This window comes from Peromyscus leucopus, chromosome 17 (genome assembly GCF_004664715.2).
Source record: "Peromyscus leucopus breed LL Stock chromosome 17, UCI_PerLeu_2.1, whole genome shotgun sequence".
Taxonomy (NCBI): domain Eukaryota; kingdom Metazoa; phylum Chordata; class Mammalia; order Rodentia; family Cricetidae; genus Peromyscus; species Peromyscus leucopus.
In genome coordinates, this window is record NC_051077.1 from 21274523 (window position 1) to 21293477 (window position 18955).

Genomic DNA, 18955 nt, shown 5'->3' on the forward strand with positions numbered 1-18955 from the left:
CAGGCACTATGGAGCACAGGAAGAGCAAAACTATAGGGCTGGAAGTCCAGATAGGCTACAGTAGTTGATTACGTCATTGCATTACACAGTAAAATTGCTTACTTACTTTATTGATTGGTGTGTGTGTATGTGTGTGTGTGTGTGTGTGTGTGTGTGTGTGTGTGTGTGTACACCCTGTAGGAGTCACTTCTGTCCTTCGTGGAAGGGCGGGGATCGAACTCAGGTCATCAGGCTTGGTAGCAGGTGCTGTTACTTGCTGAGACTCAGCAATACGCTCTTTTAATTCAACCGGTATAGGGGTTCCTGCTGGGTACTCTGTGTGCCCCGCGTGCCTGGCTGTGCTCTGGCAAGCCATCTCCATCTAGTCTCCTCTTCTTTCGCTCTCACAATTCTTTAGTTCTGTTGACCAACAGTTCTCCAGGGGTGGAAGGGACTTGCCGAGGCACCCACCCCTGCCGTGGTCTGCATGTCCTGTGTCTTGACAAGGGGCCACCAGTGTTGTAAGTACCCCAGTCACTGGGTATGGAACTGCCTTTTACATTCGATTGAGTTAAAGCTGTGTTTATTTGTGTGTGTGTGTGCTGGCGAAGGAACCCAAGGCTTCGTGCATGCTAGGCAAACCCCTTACCACTGAGGTGCACCCCCACCCAGCCCTGAACCTGCTGTTTAGATTATGTATCAGGAAAATGATGCCCCTGTGCCTTGAAAGTTGATTAATTATTGGCACCCACACTTTGATTAGTAGAGAAAGGTAACGATAGGCATGACTCACCTCTTGTTAGGAATTCACATACCTGCCCAGGAAGCAGCCCGAGTCTTCATGGAGCTCTGAAAGGATCCTGTCCTCTTTAATGGTGACTCAAGGCCCAGGAGGTATCACTGGCCAAATGTGTTTCCCAGAGGCCTCAGGGAGAGAACATGACAGTTCTATCGTCTGTTCTCTGTGTCATCTCAGACCTGTCACCTCCCCTCTCTGGTCTCCTGTTTCTTATTTTAAGAACAGAGTAGATTAGCTCATCTCTAAGGATTCCTTTTAGCTAAAAACTGTAAGATTTTGTAACAAAGCCACCATCCATCCGCCTTTTCTTCAGTGGCCTCTGGTTCTGGGGACAGAGGCTTGCCCAGGTCCCCACGGCTCATTTCGCAGGGGAGCTTACAACCTGTTCCTCAGCCCCTTGGAAGAGGAGGCACCAAGTCTGAGCAAGGCTCTGGGCACCCTTCCTGGGCTCTCAAGGGCAGGGATATGGTGAACCCAGGAGCAGCCAGGGCAGGTCTCTGCTGCCTTGACCTGTGCCTGCAGCGAGAAGCCTTGTACTGCCCCATCTTTGGAACGCGGTAGAGCGGGGATTCTCCCGGTGACAGAGACACAGAACCCGCCCAGGACCCCCACCCCAGCAGCTTTCTGGGTGACCTCCGCTGCTTCTCTTGCCCCTGCCTCTGGCTATCTTTCTCTGCAACTCGTTGCCAAGTTCATTATCGGCGCGACCCAAAGAAGCCAGCAGTTAATTATATACTGAAGACGTGCCTTCGCACGAGCCTCTCCTCGGCTCCCTTTCACCCTCTGAAAAGACGCAATCATCCATGGCTGTCATCACCAGCTCGGTGACTTTTGTGCCTGTAATTGGCACTTTTCTTTTAGACAATGAGGTAGAGCAGAAAATCTGCTCACTGAGGAGCCGGCAGCCTGTTCCCTTGCTCTGGTTCTCATCCTATTTCAGTAGGTGATCCGGCTGGGTCCTTTGTCCTTCTCCATCGTCCAATCATATGGCAGGGATGGGGCGGCTCTGGGGCAGGTCTTCTGGCCGCAGAGATTCTGGATGCGCCCTGCTGCAGGCTGGTTCTCATGGAGACACTGAGAAGTAAGCATCGTGCTCTCCCCGGTGCCCCCAGAAAGCTCTCAGAACTGGGGAGAAGACGGCAAACAGGGAAGTCTATCCCTGTGGAGCCCCCAAACTCCCGCTATTGCCAAAATGTCCTCAGAGGGGAGAGTAGCGTGTTACCAGGAGCAGGGGCTTGTGAGACCGTGAAAGGAACAAGGGGTTAACCAATGCAAGAGAGTTTCAATGTCACCGGTGATGGGGGAGTTGTGGGACTCCTTGGAAAACGTACCGGTTGGAAGGCATCGGGCCGTGCCACCCACAGCGCTCTGAGCACACGAGGCACACTTGTTATCAGTGAGACATCAGAGTACGGCAGCAGGGTCTGGGGTCGGGTTAGCAGTTAGGTGATGTCAGTTATCTCCATAATTCCTGGCGCTTTCCTCATAGTTCCAGGGCAGCTGCTGTAGCTACTGCTGATGGGTGCACGTGGGGGGAGGGGAGACGCAGAGAGGGTCCTAGTCATCGGGCCTATTCCTTTATAGCACACACGCATATGTATATACACAAATACATACATGCACATATGCATAACACACACACACACACACACACACACACAGAGAGAGAGAGAGAGAGAGAGAGAGAGAGAGAGAGAGAGAGAGAGAGAGAGAGAGAGAGAGAGAATGATAGAATTTTTGAAGAAGTTTTTCAGGCTAGATCTCCTAAAAGAAAACAGAACCAGGGTCTGTTTATGTCTTAGAATTCCAGCTTGGCTTCACAGCCTTCTCTACCATTGAATTCACATGAAGTCATTTCTGCCTGTCCCACATTGATCTTGCTACTCTGTTTATTTAGACTTTTTAGTGGCGAGCTGTGAGCAACTGAAGCTTCTCGCCTTTTTTTTAGCTGTTTAAATTCCATTTGTTATTATTATGATTTGTATGTGTGTGTGAGAGAGTCTGTGGGTGCGAGCATAGAGGTTATATGACCTCTGCCGTTATAGAGGTCAGAGGATGACATTCGGGAGTCGGTTCTCTCTGAACTTAGATCATCAGACCTGAACAGTAAGGCCTTTTGTCCACTGAGCCATCTTGCTGGCCTTGAACATCCCATCTTCTTATCTGAAGGGATTGCCTGGTGCTGATTTCACCGTGTTTGAAATCCGTTCACGATGGTGCATGTGGCTTGAACTGGGGTGGTGTGTGTCTCTGTTGTCCCTCGGCCTCAAGTAGCCAAATGCCTGATGTACTGGCTAGAATTCTGCTTTATTATTCTGGTCTCATTCCAGTACACTTCACAGCAGCCATTAAAAAGATATTCTTAGGTCTGCGCTTATAAAATTTTATTGTCTTCATCCCTTTATTATCCTCCATTTGGAGCTTGGAGTCTGAGGTGCAGCACTAGGTGTAGCCATACCTACCTGTTGGTACAAACCATAACAAATAAAATGGTGACCTTCTGGTGGCAGATTCCGTTACTTCCCTGGGCCGTATATCTTCAGTCAAAGACTGTTTGCTGTACTCTTTCCTGAATGACTATAACAAATTCTCAGCTTGGTTAAATAACTCACCCTGTTAAAGAACTGCCCACTGCTGGAATTCTATTTAGGGACAAGTTTCCTTGAGTTTTCCCACTTTGATTTATCTCTCCCTCACTGCTAGTTTCCGTGGTCTAAAACTGGTCATTTCCACCTGCCATTCCCCAGGCACTGAGTTCTTCCTCATAAACCCTGTCACCTGGCGCCACACGCACGGATGCTATGATTCTTAGTCTGTTTGTTTCCTGCTTAGTTGGACAGAGCGGCCTTTCTTGCTACAGACTTACAGTGAGATCTTGTCTAATGTTTCAGGAGCTCCGCTACCATCGCGGACCACTTTACAGCCTTGTGGTTTGCCCATTTCTTGGGGAATTTAGTATTTCCTCCAAGTCGTGGGCTTTTTCTGTTGCTCCAGTCTTCACACGCATGTTAAGTCTGATGCCTTATGGTTTCTCACTGCTACATGCAAAGCGCTTTCACACGTTCTAATCTGCATATTAATTTCACTGTGATACTGAACTGGTCCCTGCAGGATTGTGCCTCATTAAAGAACATTGTCACCCCATATGCTTTCTAAATTGATCGTCCAAATATGGCGAATGCCCTGCCAATGCTGGTGGCTCAGAGCTGCAGACACTGTACTGTTGGAATTCTGCAAGTGAACAGGGAAAAGGAAAGCAAAACAGGGAGCCGACCCTTCTAGGTGTATGTGCATGCATGCATGCATGCATGCGTGGGTGCATGTGTGCGTGCGTGCGTGTGTGTGTGTGTGTGTGTGTGTGTGTGTGTGTAATGTATGTATGTGTGATATATATGTGTGTGTGATGTATATGTGTATATGTGCACGTGTGTGTGTGTGTGTGTGTGTGTGTTTTCCACAGAATGCATGTGTGCATGTGCATGTGGAGGCCAGAAGAGAACAACCTTGGCTATTGCTCTTCAGGTGTCATTACATTTTTGTACTTGTGTGTGTGTGTGTGTGTGTATGTGTGTGTGTGCGTGTGTGCACATGTGTATATGTGGAGGCCAGAGGACAACTTGCAGGAGTTGGTTCTCTCCTTCTATCATGTCTGTCCCAGGAATCGAACCCAGTTTGCCATGCTTGACGGCAAGTACCCTTTCCCACAGAGCCCGAACACATCGTTTTTTGTTAGTTTGCTTGTTTGAGATGGAGTCTCTCATTAGCCTGGCACTCACCAAGTAGGCTAGGCTAGCCGGGAGAGAGTCCCAGGGATCTGCCTGTCTCTTCCTACCCATTTCTAGCATTGTAAGTAGGTATTCCCATGCCTGTTTTTTTTATATGAGTTTTGGGGATCAAACTCAGGTCCTCCTACTTACAAGGTAAGTACTTCACCCCAGCTCAGCTCACCTTTTAGGCAAGGTTTTGATATGGAGACAAGGTTGGCTTGGAATTTACTATTTAGCTCAGCCTGGTCAAGAAGGTATTAAGTAGTTCTGTGGTTTTGAGCTCTTTGCCTCTTGCCTCTACCTCCCAAGTGCTGGGATTTCAGGTGACCACCACCAAATCTAGATTACATTTCACCTTTCTCTTTCTTCAAGATGGGAGTCTCCTATGTGTCCCAGGCTAGCCTGGAACTGGCTGTGTATTTCAAGCCTACCTTAGATTCATGATCCCCTTGCCTTAGCCTCCTGAGTCCTGGAATTGTAGGCATAACCCAGCATACCCCGCTGAGATTTGGTTGTTTATAAAGGAGATTTTTGTGGTCCAATCCACTGGATGTTTGGGTGGCTGAGGGTGGTTGCAAAGGAAACAGCTGAGTGAGAAAATTAGAGATGGTGGGGTGGTGAGGGAGTGGACAGGGTAGAGCCCTCCCTGGCCTTTGCAGAGATTGGCTCTCATTTGAGGCTGGTAGTTATTTTTGCCTAGCAAGGAAGCCATCCGGACACACAACCCCAGCACAGAGATCCAGATCCTTTGAGAACAACCTCTCATCAAGATCTGTTCTAGAGGATTCCCACAGTTGCATGCATGGGGTTCAGATGCCACATGCCTGGACCTCAGAGAGGACTGGAAGGCAGAGTAGAAATCCCTGCCTGCTGGTCTTCCCATGTAGTCGCTGAGTTTCCTGTCTAGAAGGGCTCTTGCAAGGAAGCTGTGGCTGAGAACCCGCCCTGTTGCCCCCCTGCTCACAGACCTCAAGGGCCTTGCCTGATGGAACCACCTCGTAATTCTGGAAGCATCCTTCTTCAATGAGCGCAAAGCATGCATGCTTTAACTCCCGAGGGGCAGGGCCTTGTTTAGACAGTTGGAACTAGATGTCCACATAAGCGTAAAGTAGCTCTCGCTGGACATTGAGCAGTGCGTGAAATCATAAAGACAGGATGTAAAGAGTTTTCATGGTTTCTGTCTAGAATTGTTATACCCTTCTTCCTCCCCTCCTCCTCTTCTTTCTCTCTCTTCTTCCCTCCTTCCTTTCTTCTTTCTTTTTGTCTTCCTTTTTTTTTTTTAAACAAGAATGAATAGAAAGGACAACCATTCATCTTACACAATTGACGCTTTGTAGGGACATTTGCAAACAGGCCACTCTCTGCCAGATGGGTGCCAGTGTGTGTTTGACCTTAATTTCTTTACAGTCACTCCATGTCAGCTTTCCTGGTGGGCCTCTACCCATGCCAGTCAGGAAGAATATCTCTTAACCGGCTCTTGCTGTAATGTGTCATTTTTTCCCCAGTAGTATTGGGGCTGGATGGATAGCAACAGTCCACAGCTTGGGGGGAAGGAAGGAAAAAGTGGGGAAGGCATTCACTCAACACCTGTGATGAGCAGGAAGCACAAATGTCATCTTTCTTAACCTTTCCACACTTGGGGATGTGATGAGATTGTCCCCACTTTCCAGCAGTGGAAACAGCTCCCATCAGGGACGGAGCTGGGTCTGCATGAACTCAAACCCCAAGTGATACCCAGAACCTTGGGTGGTCTAAGAAGGAAAGCTTTCGATTTAATGTGAATGTGATTTTTTTTTTCATTTGCAAATACTAGTCTGGTATGTAAGTTGCTATCCCATCAAGAGGCATTTTCCTGGGAAAGTTCACAAGTTATGGCCTGCAAATCTGAAAATAACAACAACAAACCAAACTATGCAACACTCAGGCAAGCTTTGAAGGTTTGTTCAAGGCTCCTTAGATCTGTCTGTGAATCTACCTTATTCCTTTTTTTTGTTGTTGTTTTCTCTCCTAATGCTGGGGATCGAACTGAGCACCTTGCATGTGGTAAGAAAGCATTCTCCCTCCTACTGGGCCTCATTCCATTTCTTCATGTGGTAGAGAGTTCGGACAGCTATGCAGAAATGGAGTTCCTCTGGGCCCAGCATGTTCAGAGCATGCAGGCCTGTAGCTCTGATCAGAGCTCAGGTGGAAGAACAAAATCTTGCTGCCGGGCTTTCTATGTGGGCGAGGAAGAGGGGATGAGACCCAGACACCCAGAGACATAGCATTCTCGTGAGTACGGGGAAGACTAAAGGTAGATTCTCTTGTCTTCACTCTCCCTCTGCTTATCACACTACAGCACACATATAGATTGTATCTAGAGCAAGCCACATACTTGACTCTCAGCCCCCATTAGCTGGAACAAGCCATAACTAATGAGGCACCAACAGTGCAGTGAATAACATTCAGGACAGATCACCTCTGTTTTAACTGGGCTAATTTAGAGGGACTAACCCTCGACTTTCAACTGGCACCTCTGGATCCGTCTTTCTCATTCTTGAAGCACCACAAAAGGGCCACAGGAATAGAAGGATAACTCCGAGAGCAGCCAAGTTCGACTGTCAGTGAAGGGTGGGCCAATAGTCTACGGATGATGGGTCTGATGGTACTTGATGGGACCGAGTGACGGGTGCCATATGGCCAAGCTGCCATCATTAATAACAGCAGCTGCGTTTGGAATGAAAAGGTGTCTCTGTGTGCCTTGAAGTAGGGGAGGGGATCTGAAACACATTCTGGCCTCCTTTGTGGGGATGGAGAAAGAAGCAGTCAAAATGTGGCTTAACCCTTTCCTCCCCACGCTCCCCGGCCGAGACCGGAAGGTGGGTCCTTGCAGTCCAAACCCAGATGTTTTCTTCCCTCCTTTGTGAATCTGTCAGGCAATTAAAGACATAGACTCGGCTCTCACGCTTTGCACGGCCGTTTAACTGACTGGAAAGTGGGCTGTTGTGAGAACATTCTCAGGTCTGTATTTGTTCGATGAGCCAGGAAGGGCTGACTTGGTGATACGCCTGGAATCAGGCTGTGAGGTGCGGTTCCTGTACTGAATTGTGGACATCTCTGAGTTTCTATCTACACGGGGCTACTCCCTGTTAAGCACCACTGGGCTCAGGGAAAGTAGCATTTTGGGCTGTCGGCAGCCCTCAGAGCACGTTGGTCCAGCTGACGCTGGGATAAATGGACCACCCTATCCAGGAAAAGGAGTGGATCTCCGGTCATCCAGCCGGGAAGGAGGGATGTCATAAGAAGCCGTGTGCAGCACGAACAATGTGTGTGTGAGGAGGTGGGAGTTTCCTGCCAGAGAGACAGCTCCAGGCCCACCTGCATTGCCTTGGCAACGGTGATGGGGTAGAATTTATAGGCTCATTCCTACGTGAGCGCCTTGGGTCTTTTTAAATACCTGCTGGCTTTTTTTTTTCTGCACACCCACTGCTCTGAATCACTGTGCAGGGCTCTGGGCGTCTCTCCCTCCCACTCGGAACCTTGGCAAGGCTCAGGGAATACAGAGGAGCTCAGGGGAACAGCCTTTCAACATTGCGCTTTGATCCCCGGACTGTCAGTTTTAGAGTATCGCTAGAAAAATGTGACTTTGAAGGGTTGCTTTGGAACAGCCCAGTGAGGTGTAAGGGAGTCAGGACATCAGCACTTTCAGCTGTCTGATGGCACCATCTTGGCTCAAATGGCCCCCTGTTCTATGTCTTCAGTCTCTCTAAAGAGGAGCACTGGGGTACCTGGCCTTGGAGGGTCTTCCGAGTGCCAGCATTTTGTGTGCCATTATCGGGCTTCTCCTTGGCTGGGCATGCCCGGTGTAAGAACACAGCACCTGTCCCACTTCCCACTGCCAGTGCCTGCCAAGCCAAGCCAAGCTGCAGCATCAGCGCCAGCCAACAGGAGTCCAGAGCCAGGACTCAGCCAGGATTAAGTGCCAAAATCCTCAATAAGCTGAACCAGGCACTCAACTCCCAAATTACATTAAAAACAAAAAGAAAACCAAACTTAGACGTGAAGAACCAAATGTGTGCACTTTAAAAATAAAACAAGCCGCTTTTTTGAACTAGTGAGAACCAGATTTGGTTCCGTGTATTTTTGAAAGCGAACTCGAACACCAAAATATCCTCTGGACTGAATCAAACAGATATTCCCAACAGTTTTGGTCTCCAGTTAGAAACAGACAAGCAAGCAGGAAAATAGATAGAGAAAGAAAAAAAAAAGCTCTTGACATTTAGCATGAGACTCTGTTTAGGACTGAACCAGAAGAAGGATTTTTTTTTTTTTTTAGTCCCATTTAGTCAAATGATTCTTCTACAACCCATTGGGAAAATGCTGGTGATGTCCATTATTCAAATGACCGTGGATCTGCCACAGTTCACTGCTCAGTGGCTGGGTCACAAATTCCATATCTCCTCCACCTCTTCCCTGCATCTTATCTGCAGGCAATATTGTACAGGAGTGGGTTTCCTTGCCAGGTCTTTGGATGTGCATACAGGGTACTTGGTCATAGTCTCCCTGTTTCTTGTGTTCCTGTGGGTGTGTCTTCTTTTCCTAAATAGCCAGCCTTTTGTTTTCATGTCTGCCATTCTTTTGAAACGTAGATTCTGCACAGGGAAAAATGGAGTGTGTTTCTGAGTCTGGCTTATTTTATCTAACACAATCACTTCTGGTTTTACTCATTGTCCTGCAAATAACATGGTTTTGTTTTTCTTTATGGCTGAATATACTCGTGTGTGTGTGTGTGTGTGTGTGTGTGTGTGTGTGTGTGTGTGTGTGTGTGTGTGATGTTTTCCTTTCCCGTTCTGTTGATGGACACCTAGGCTACTTTCATAAGTTAGGTATTAGGAACAGTGGACAGTGAATGTGGGTGTTGAGCTATCTCTACTGTATTATGGTGTAGAGTCTGTTGGGTCTGTACCCAGGAGCATCACACAATCTCTTCGGCTCTGCTAGTAACACCCACTATCTTTGAAGAGTTTAGATGACCACATGACTGATGTGTAATGGCCAGGACTTTTTGGAGGACTTCTTTTGTCCAAAGCTCAGATGACCTTAGCCACGACTAGTCTGTCAGTGGGATTTGTCAGGTGATGGGACAGGCTGGCCCACAGGTTATGGGTTCATAACTTTGTTATCTAGGAGAAATGATCTATGAGAAGCATCTTTCGAATTAGCCACTGCCTCCTCCTCTTCCTCTGTGATGACTGAGGGAGCAAACAGGGATGCTCGGGAAAGGAAGCTGCAGAGACTCAGAGGCCCGTGGCTGGGCTTCTTGTGAGGTGCCTCTGTCAGGAAGCTGTGGTGTCTAGGGTTTCTTTGAGAATTTGTCCAATCTCTAATTTCCTTTGACTATGGAGCCCCAGGATGGGCCTCTTGATCTTGGAACCCAATAAATTCCATAACCAAAAGAGACATCATGTGAGAGTGGAGATGTACTTCTGTCCTGTCCCAGTGTCTGGCTTAGAAGCTGGCATGTGGCCTAAGGTGGGTGTAACTTCAAAGTGACATCTTTTCTGCAGGATGCAGCTCTGGACCAAGGCCTATCTAGACTGTCTCCCACAGACCTTTTCCCAGGATACCCACTCTTTCCTCATCACCTTGTTCCAAGCAGGTGCCTTGTGCCACAATCCTGTGGCAGAGGATCGGGGTCTGACTCTCTCTGCTGTACCTCAGGACCTGGTGTGGAGTGTCATAGCTCTAAACTCAAGAGCGCCATCATCCATGGATGACCTTTGAACTCAGTTTTTCTTCTCTTAAAGTTATACACCGAATTTACGAAGTCACATTGGGAGCAGGAAGAAGACTCAGTGTGTAAGAGTGCTTACTCTACAAATACTAGGACCTTAGTTTAAATTCCCAACACTCATGTAAAAAGACGACCATGGCTATGTGTGCCTGTATCCTGAACACTGAGGGGTGGATTGGGAGCGTTGGCTGGCCAGTCAGCCTACCTGAGATGTGCTTCCAGGTTAGTGAGAGATCCTGTATCAAGGCAATACAGTAAGACATCAGTGTTCTCCTTTGGCTTTCATTTGTACATGCATGGGCATTCACACTTGTCTATTCAAGTGTGTGCAACACACACACACACTTTTTTTTTTTTTTTTTTTTTTGTTACATGCCATGGGACACATTCCACACTTGTTCATCAGTATTCAAGTATATCAGTGTTATCTTGCATGAACACATCAGGGTGCACAAAATTTCATGCCAAAACAGCTCCTGTCTTCTTGCATGTGTGTTCTGATGTGAAATAAGATGCTGCCTCCGTGTAGCTGTGTTCTGTGTCAGGTCCGGGCATTTTAGATACCGATTGCCTTTGGTGCCTCGTCTAAACCTTGCAAGCAGGTCACACGCTAGGTAGGCAGTGTGTTGCAGTGAAGGTTAGGTAAACCCAAGTACAAGACAAGAAAAAAAAAATTACAGGAAGTGGAATCAGGCTGATATGAATGGTGTGTTGTGTTCTAATCTCTACAGCTATGTTATGGTAAGTCCAGATGTCTTCTGTTCTTAAAGGTGTCTTAAACACAGATCTATGAGTATGCTATCACACATATCTTTTGAAGAGTTTTAGATGAACACACAATAGGAAACAAACGTGATCTGGTGTACATGGTCCAGGTGCTTCTCAGAGACTTTCTCTGGAAAGACCTGTAGTTTGTTGTCTCAGAAATGCCAAGATGGACCATTCAGAGTCGTGACCCCATGCGCTGAGATCTGTTCAGTAGCGCGGATTTATGTACAGTGATAGGGACAGGGCTGGCATCAGGTATACGTAGGGCGTCAATACCTTGTAATTACGGTATGAAATGATCTTATGAGTAAGCATTTTCCGAATTGGCCACTGCGCTCATCCCTCTATCGCTGTTGTTGAGGAGTGTACCATGGAGGGAACGCCAAACAGGGATGCTCTGGAAAGGAAGCTGCAGAGAACTCAGAGGTCCCGTGGCTGGCCTGCTGCTTGTGAGGTGCCTCTGTCAGAAGCTGTGGTTCTAGTGTTTCTTTGAGAATTTGTCCATCTCTAATTTCCTTAGACTGATGGAGCCCCTAGGGATGGGCCTCTTGATCTTGGAAGACTCAATAAATTCCATAACCAAAAAGACATCATGTGAGAGTGGAATGTACTCTTGTCCTTCCCAGTGTCTGGCTTAGAAGCTGGCATGTGGCCTAAGTGTGTGTAACTTCAAAGTGACATCTTTCTGCAGGATGCAGGCTCTGGACCAAGCCTATCTAGACTGTCTCCCCACAGCACCTCCTTTCCCAGGATACACCACTCTTTCCTCATCACTCTGTTCCAAAGCATGGTGCCTCTGTTGTCACAATCCTGTGGCAGAGGATCAGGGGTCTGGACTCTCTCTTGCTGTTACCTCAGGACCTGGTGTGGAGTGTTCATTAGCTCTAAGCTCAAGAGCGCACATCTCCATGGATGACCTTTTGAACTCAGTTTTCCTTTCTCTTAAAGTGTATACACCGAATTTACGAAGTCACATTGGAAGCAGGAAGAAGACTCAGTGTGTAAGAGTGTCTTACTCTACAAATACTAGGACCTTAGTTTTTAAATTCCAACACTTATGTAAAAAGCACGACCATGGCTATGTTTTGTGCCTGTCTCCTTGAACACTGAGGGTGGATGGAGCAGTTTGCTGGCTCAGCAGCCTCCCTCATGAGATGTGCTTCCAGTGTAGTGAGAGACTCCTGTATTCAAGGCAATACGATGAACAATCAGTGTTCTCCTTATGGCTTTCACTTGTGAATTAGCCTCATGAACATTCACCACATTAGTGTCCTATCTTCAATGTGTGTGCAACACACACACACACACACACACACACACAGAATCAGGTTATCTTCTGAGGCTTGTCAGGAAAAATATCATTTCCCACTCCCCTTTAGGAGTTACACCTGTATTTGAATATGTGCAGACTGTGTGTGCCTCTCTGTCTTTGTTCTCTAAACCATACAATAGTACACTAGCTATTCACATTGCATCAACTGTACCCATGGTCTAGAAATGATTCTGAAGATTCTAGTAGGCTGCAGGCATATGCTACACCATTTTTATAGAGAATTTGAGTATCTGCAGATCCAAGGGCCACCCTGGAATCGATCCCCTGAGGTCACCAAGGTATAGCAGCACTGTCCTTAACTGTATCATTTTTCCTTTTTCCTGGAGTAAATAATTGCCTTGAGTTTCACATGTGTGTATGTCTTGGCATGCAACACTCTATGACATATCACTAAGTCAACCCCAGACTTTCAAACACATTGGATAGTTCACTAATCTCTTCTTTTAAAGAAGTTAACTCTCCTCTCATGTTTTTATTTTTGTAAGATAGGGAAAAAAATATTTTTGCTCTACCCCCAAAGGTTCCATGAGGCCAAATCCAGTTTTTAAGCTTTCTAGATCTGACTGGGAGTTGATCTAAATTCATATATTATTCTATTTAATGTTGAAATTATTATTTTTTCTCTACAAGCTCCTACAAGCCTCTAACAGCTCCTAAAACGTTCTGGGGTAAGACTTATCTGCAAAAATACTTGTGGGGGGGGATAAGTTTCATACAAGTACAAAAGCAGATGTACCTGTCACTTCTCTCTCCCACACCCACTTCATCTTTTCATTCTTTAAGTCAGAGCTAACCCGAAACTTAACCCATTTTGTACTCCACAGCTGCCATTGTTGAAGACTGTCATGCTGCACAGGCATTGGTTCCGAAAGTGAAATAAATGGCTGTGCCTCCGCCTTAACCCCTGTGTTCTGTCTACAGCGTACAGGAGCACTTTCAGAACCAGAGCGTTTGGTGCCTGCGTCAGAACCCTCTCCAAGCCAGGATCAGAACTCCAGGAAGCAGTGTGCTGCAGAAACTGAACAGGATCCTAAAGACAGAAACCCAAGTCACAGACAAGAAAAAAAAATATACAGGAAGTCCACACCTGCGAGGTCTTTGCTATGAAGGTCTATTTTTTTTTTCTCATTCTGAACCACCCATGTCTATAGGAAGCCAGGAACATGACTCCCCTTCTTCTTCGAAAGTCTTTTTAAAGAAGATGTATGTGTGTATGTATATATGTATGTGTATATGTATGTATGTATGTGTGTATGTATGTGTGTATGTATGTATGTATGTATGTATGTGTATGTATGTATGTGTGTGTGTATGTATGTGTGTATGTATGTATGTATGTGTATGTATGTATGTGTATGTATGTGTGTATGTATGTGTGTGTGTATGTATGTATGTGTGTATGTGTGTGTGTGTGTGTGTATTGTATATGGAGGGGTGTTTTGCCTGCATGTGAAACGGTGTTGGGTCCCGCTGGAACTGGAGTTACAGATGGTTGTGAGCCACCACGTGAGTGTTCTCTGCCAGCATGACCAGTGCTCTTAACGGCTGAGCCCTCATCCGTCCAGGCCCCAGGAACGTCCTTCTTGTTTTCAGTTAGCCAGGTCCTTTCTCCCCCCACGGAGACAAGCCACTCAGATTTAAAACTGGCTTCTAACTGGGCTTTCCCTCTGCCCCTAAGTTCCCCCCCTCCCTCCTTCCTGCTGCAGCTTTCATTGTCCATTCCCCTAAGAGCCTGCTTGATGTGAGTGTGTGTGAGAGTGTGTGTATGAGTGAGTGTGTGAGAGTGTGTGTGAGTGTGTGAGTGAATTGTGAGCGTGTGTGAGTGTGCATGTGTGTGCACATGTGTGTGAGTGTGTGTGAGTATATGTGAGTGTTCATGCACGTGCACGCGCGCGCACGCGGGTGTGTGTGTGTGTGTGTGTGTGTGTGTGTGTGTGTGTGCATGCACACATGCCTCTAATAAGACTCCGTGCCCTTCTGCTAGAGCCCATAACAGAACATCCAAAGTAAATCATTCAAGGATTTGGGTTTGAACAGAACAACCAAGAACTTGTGAAATAACAGCTTTCTGCCTCCTCCATGAGTTTCCCAGGGTCACTGGCATAGGAAGGACTGATGAACCCGTGCTTGGCTTGAGCAATGCCATGGTTATCTGGGAAAGAAAAGGCTCGTGAGCTCATTGTCAAAGAGCCCCTTAATGCGCTTTTTCCTTTGCAGAAATGCAGAAATACATTTCGTGTTCATTTGCAGCACCAGCAGCTGGCGGGTGGTGGTGGGGAGGTGGGGAGGTGGCGGTTCCCTGATTCTAGTCTCAGCGGCCCCTCTCTGTGAGCCTCTCAGGATCTGTGCAGTGTGAGGGGTCCCGACTCTGCATGCGCTGAGGGCTTTTATCTCTGAAAGCCACTTGAGGCTGTTCGGGAGGCTTGATTAGAGGAAGGTGAGCCGTTGTCAAGGCAACCTCCTTTTGATTCATTCATAGAATGGGAGTTGGAATATTTAAGAAAGAGCCAGAAATAATGGCTGCACGAGAACAGCCCACACATATCCCTCCCAGGAAATGTGGGCCGCTAAAACAAAGAAAACAGAGATTTAAATGTGTACAATCAGGCTTACCTGGTGTCTGCATTTTCTGCATATACCCTCCCCCCACCCCAGCCTCACACCCCATTTCATACACACGCATTTGCATCAGTTTGGTGTAGGGAATATTTCAGTGTGTCACCTCGCTTTTTAATGCCACGAATCACAGCTTTGCTATGACAGTTTGCATGAAAAAAAAAAAAAAAAGACTGGTGTAAGTTTCTCCTCTGTGAATATGTCAGCCGACTTCTCACTAGATCTCTAAAATGTAAGGTTTATTTATTTTTACTTGATGTATATGTGTGAATGCCTTCATTTAGATATGTGGACCACGTGTGTGCTGGTGCTGGTCAGATCCCCTGGAACTGGAGTTAATGGCCATTGTGGGCTGCCAGATGTGAGTCCTGGGACTCGAACCCTGGTCCTCTGCAGGAGCAACAACTGCCCCTACCCACTGAGCTCTCTCTTCAGTCCTACTTTACCAGACTTTAATCACCTCTGTCTGCTTCAGCATTACCTGTGCTCTGTACCCACATCTTGCTTACTTATGCATTTAGACATTCATTCAACAAATAGTGGTCTACTCTGTGCCAGGCTAGTGCCCACATAGAGCTCATGTCTGACGATTGGTTGTTGTTGGATGCAATTTTGGTATCATGTGCTTCCAGCATAGGCAGCATGAATGAGTTCCCAGGGGGACCCCCTCTCAATCCACCTTTACCCAGGCAGATCAATAGGGCTCAGACCCTTGGTTCTCCAGGGAAACATCTCTCACACCACCTTTGTTTGAAGACAAGACTCTTTCTCAGGCAGGACCTTCGCCAGCTAGCCACTGACTGTTGGAACAGCCCTCCTAATACATGACTGGCTCCCATCATTAATTCAGCTCATCTATCCTTGAAATTCTCATCAACGCATTGTTCTTAGAGACTGGTTTCCCAAGAACCTACGGTAGCTTAGACCCTAAGCTACTCAGCTTGACTTTCAAAGCCTGTAAAATCATATGTAGGCTCCCATGAAAATGCCTGATTTTATTCTCTTATTCCAGCTGCCATTCCCAACAGCCTTGTTTCCTTAGAATGTGAAAATGGGCTCTGGATGTACCTCCCAACTCATAGTCATGGACACCAACCTGCTTATCATGACCGTCTCTTCTCCCCTTTGCCAATATATTGCTGGCCCGGAGCCATCACCTCATTCCTACTCAACCCTCCAGACTCCGATGAACCTCACCCTAATTGTTTTCCAGGTTTCATCATCCCCTTCTCCACGGTGATGGAGTTTAGCTGGAAATGTGGCTTCCAGAACAAAGATCACGCATCTCTGTTGCTCATTCCTTGCCCTTTTCTGCAGTTGGGATGTGGACAGGGTGTGCACTTTCTGAGCTGTGTGGAGGTGCAACTGTATGCCATGGCAGACCGCAGAGAGGGAAGTTGTGTTTGCCACCAGCATGGGGCTGTACCATCAGCCCTAGAAGTTCATCTATAGACATTAGAGAAATCACTTGCGGGCTTGCCTAAGCTTTGGAAAACTGCTTCTGTTGTGGTGGTGGATTTATGCATCTGCAAGAAGACACTTTGGGTCTTTCCTCCTTCAGGTTTCATCATGGCCATGAAAGTCTGATGTGTGTTGATTTGTTTTCCCTTGGTTACATTCTTATTCAAGTTCTCTTACCAGCAAGGTGTTATGTTCAGGGTAATGGGGATAGTATACTGTACCATAGGGTATAATTTTAAAATCCCAATAATATACTCTTGCACAGCTGAAAAAAAGAGTGAGCTACAAGTTAGACAACCTGGGTTCTAGTGTTTCTTGAGATTGATGAGCTACCTGGAAAGCACCCTCGAAGCTTTCTGAGACTCAGTTTCCCGACCTGCTCGAGGGGGATGAAATTGTATCTCTAATGAGACAGGAGATATGTGAATGTTTTGTCAACTACAGAGTAATGTATACTGCTAACACAATACTGTTCAGCTTCAACATCCACTACCACACTTTGTATACTGTAACAAAGGTGACCAGTTCCACCAATGATATCCACAATCCACCAATAGCTGCCCTCCTATTTCCACTAGTCACTGGCCAAATGACCTGGTGGTGGGTTACTAATTATTCAAATGAATGGAACACTTTCTAGTAGGAATACTTTTTAACCATTGGAAACCTTAGCAGCATAGAGAGAGCTGAGTTATCTCAGCACCTGTCCTATTGCTGAGGGAACAGAATTAGAGACCCAGTATCAGCTGTGGAAATACTCTTTGGAGAGTCACTGGGTGACATCCATGAGCACCCGGCACAGATGTGTGGACATTTGGAGTCTGGGCTGTGACTTTCCAGATGACTTTCTGCATGTCGAGCATGTTAAATACCTTACACTTTTTCTCTCTCCACTGAAAGAAGCTCGCACCCACCTCAATCGATCCTACCTGAGGTTCAGATGAGTGTTTTGCCTTCTGGCCCCTCTTGTGGCAGTTATCTCTGGTGAACTAGGTTTCTAATGCCCTTTGACAATAATTAGAAATTTAATTAACATCTCTGTTCTGATCAGTCCTTCTTTCTCATTACCTTTGGCTCGGCCTACTTCGGAGTCAAGAGCTATTCCTGGGCCTTCCCATTCCAGCTATAAAGTACTGTTTATGCCTAATTTAGTCTGGCACATCTGTACAGACAGCCACCAATGGCTCCCCATTGACCACTGAATTAAGTCTACACTCTTTAGCTTGGTGTCAAGACCATCCACAAAGAGCCCAGACCACACTTCTTATTTTCTTTACCTCTTCTCACCCCCAGTCCAGGAATGGCTGCTTCTCATTAGCTTCTGGTTTTCCTGCCTTAGGAGCTTTGTTTCTGCCTCCTTCTGCTTGAACATCTGGGCCCATGGCATACGTCTACACCTGCTGAACTACCCCCTACCAGGAAGCCTTACTGGAGGGCTCCTTTTCCACCAGATGCAGGACTTATTCCCAATTACCAGGGCTGTATTCAGTGAGAATTCTTTTAGAGTTGCATGGAAACTCACACCTTTTCATAGTCTTATCTTGTATGAAAGTCATATAGTCACCCACTTCTTTACCTCTCTGGATTATAGGCTTTAGGGGTTTATATTATTTTATTTATGTGTCTGTATGTCAACACATGTACTCATAGGGTCCAGATAAGGAGAATCAGATGTCCTGGACATGGAGATATAGGAAGTTTGTGCGTTGTCATATGTGTGTGCTAGGAACTAAAGTTGGGTTCTTTACAACCACACCAGGTGATTTTAACTGCTGAGCCATCTCTTTCTAGTCCATGGATTAGGGAATTTAAAAAAGGAAATGTCTTGCCTATCTTTGGATCATTTTGTTCTTAAACGTCTCAACACCAATACCACCACTGCTTACCACCACCCTTCTGTGTTCCCTCTTTGATCTAAGCACGTGCTAGACACGTTAAACTGTAGTTTTCGTATTAGGCCAGAAGAGGAAGTGGACTTCCATAGAAATGAGGAGACTTCTCTATATCCACAGCCAGGAGGCTCACGTTGGATTGTGCCGTGCACTTGGCTGGACACAACCATACGACACTTGGTGAATGCGGGTTGCTATTCTGATGTCTCACTGTGCCTTTGAGAATGGGGGCCAAGGTGGCCAGGGAGAATCATGGCAGGTACGTCTGCACCTCTGGCTTGGCACAAGGACTGATCCTCGGTGGCAACCTGTAACCCGTGAGGTTTTTATCAAGTCTCCCATGTTGGTGACAGCTTTCAGTGTCCTGTCACCTTGGAGTCAAAACTAGCTTACCGATTACAGCGTCCTTTGTTATTTTGAGTTCTTCTCTGTCATTGGTCTTTGGGATTAGTTCTTCACCACATGATGAAGCTTCTAGCAATTTCTGACTGGAACTCAGAGGCCTCTTCCTGGAGCACCTTCACTTCTAGAATGGCTTCTTTACCTTCTGCCCTGAAAGATGGATCC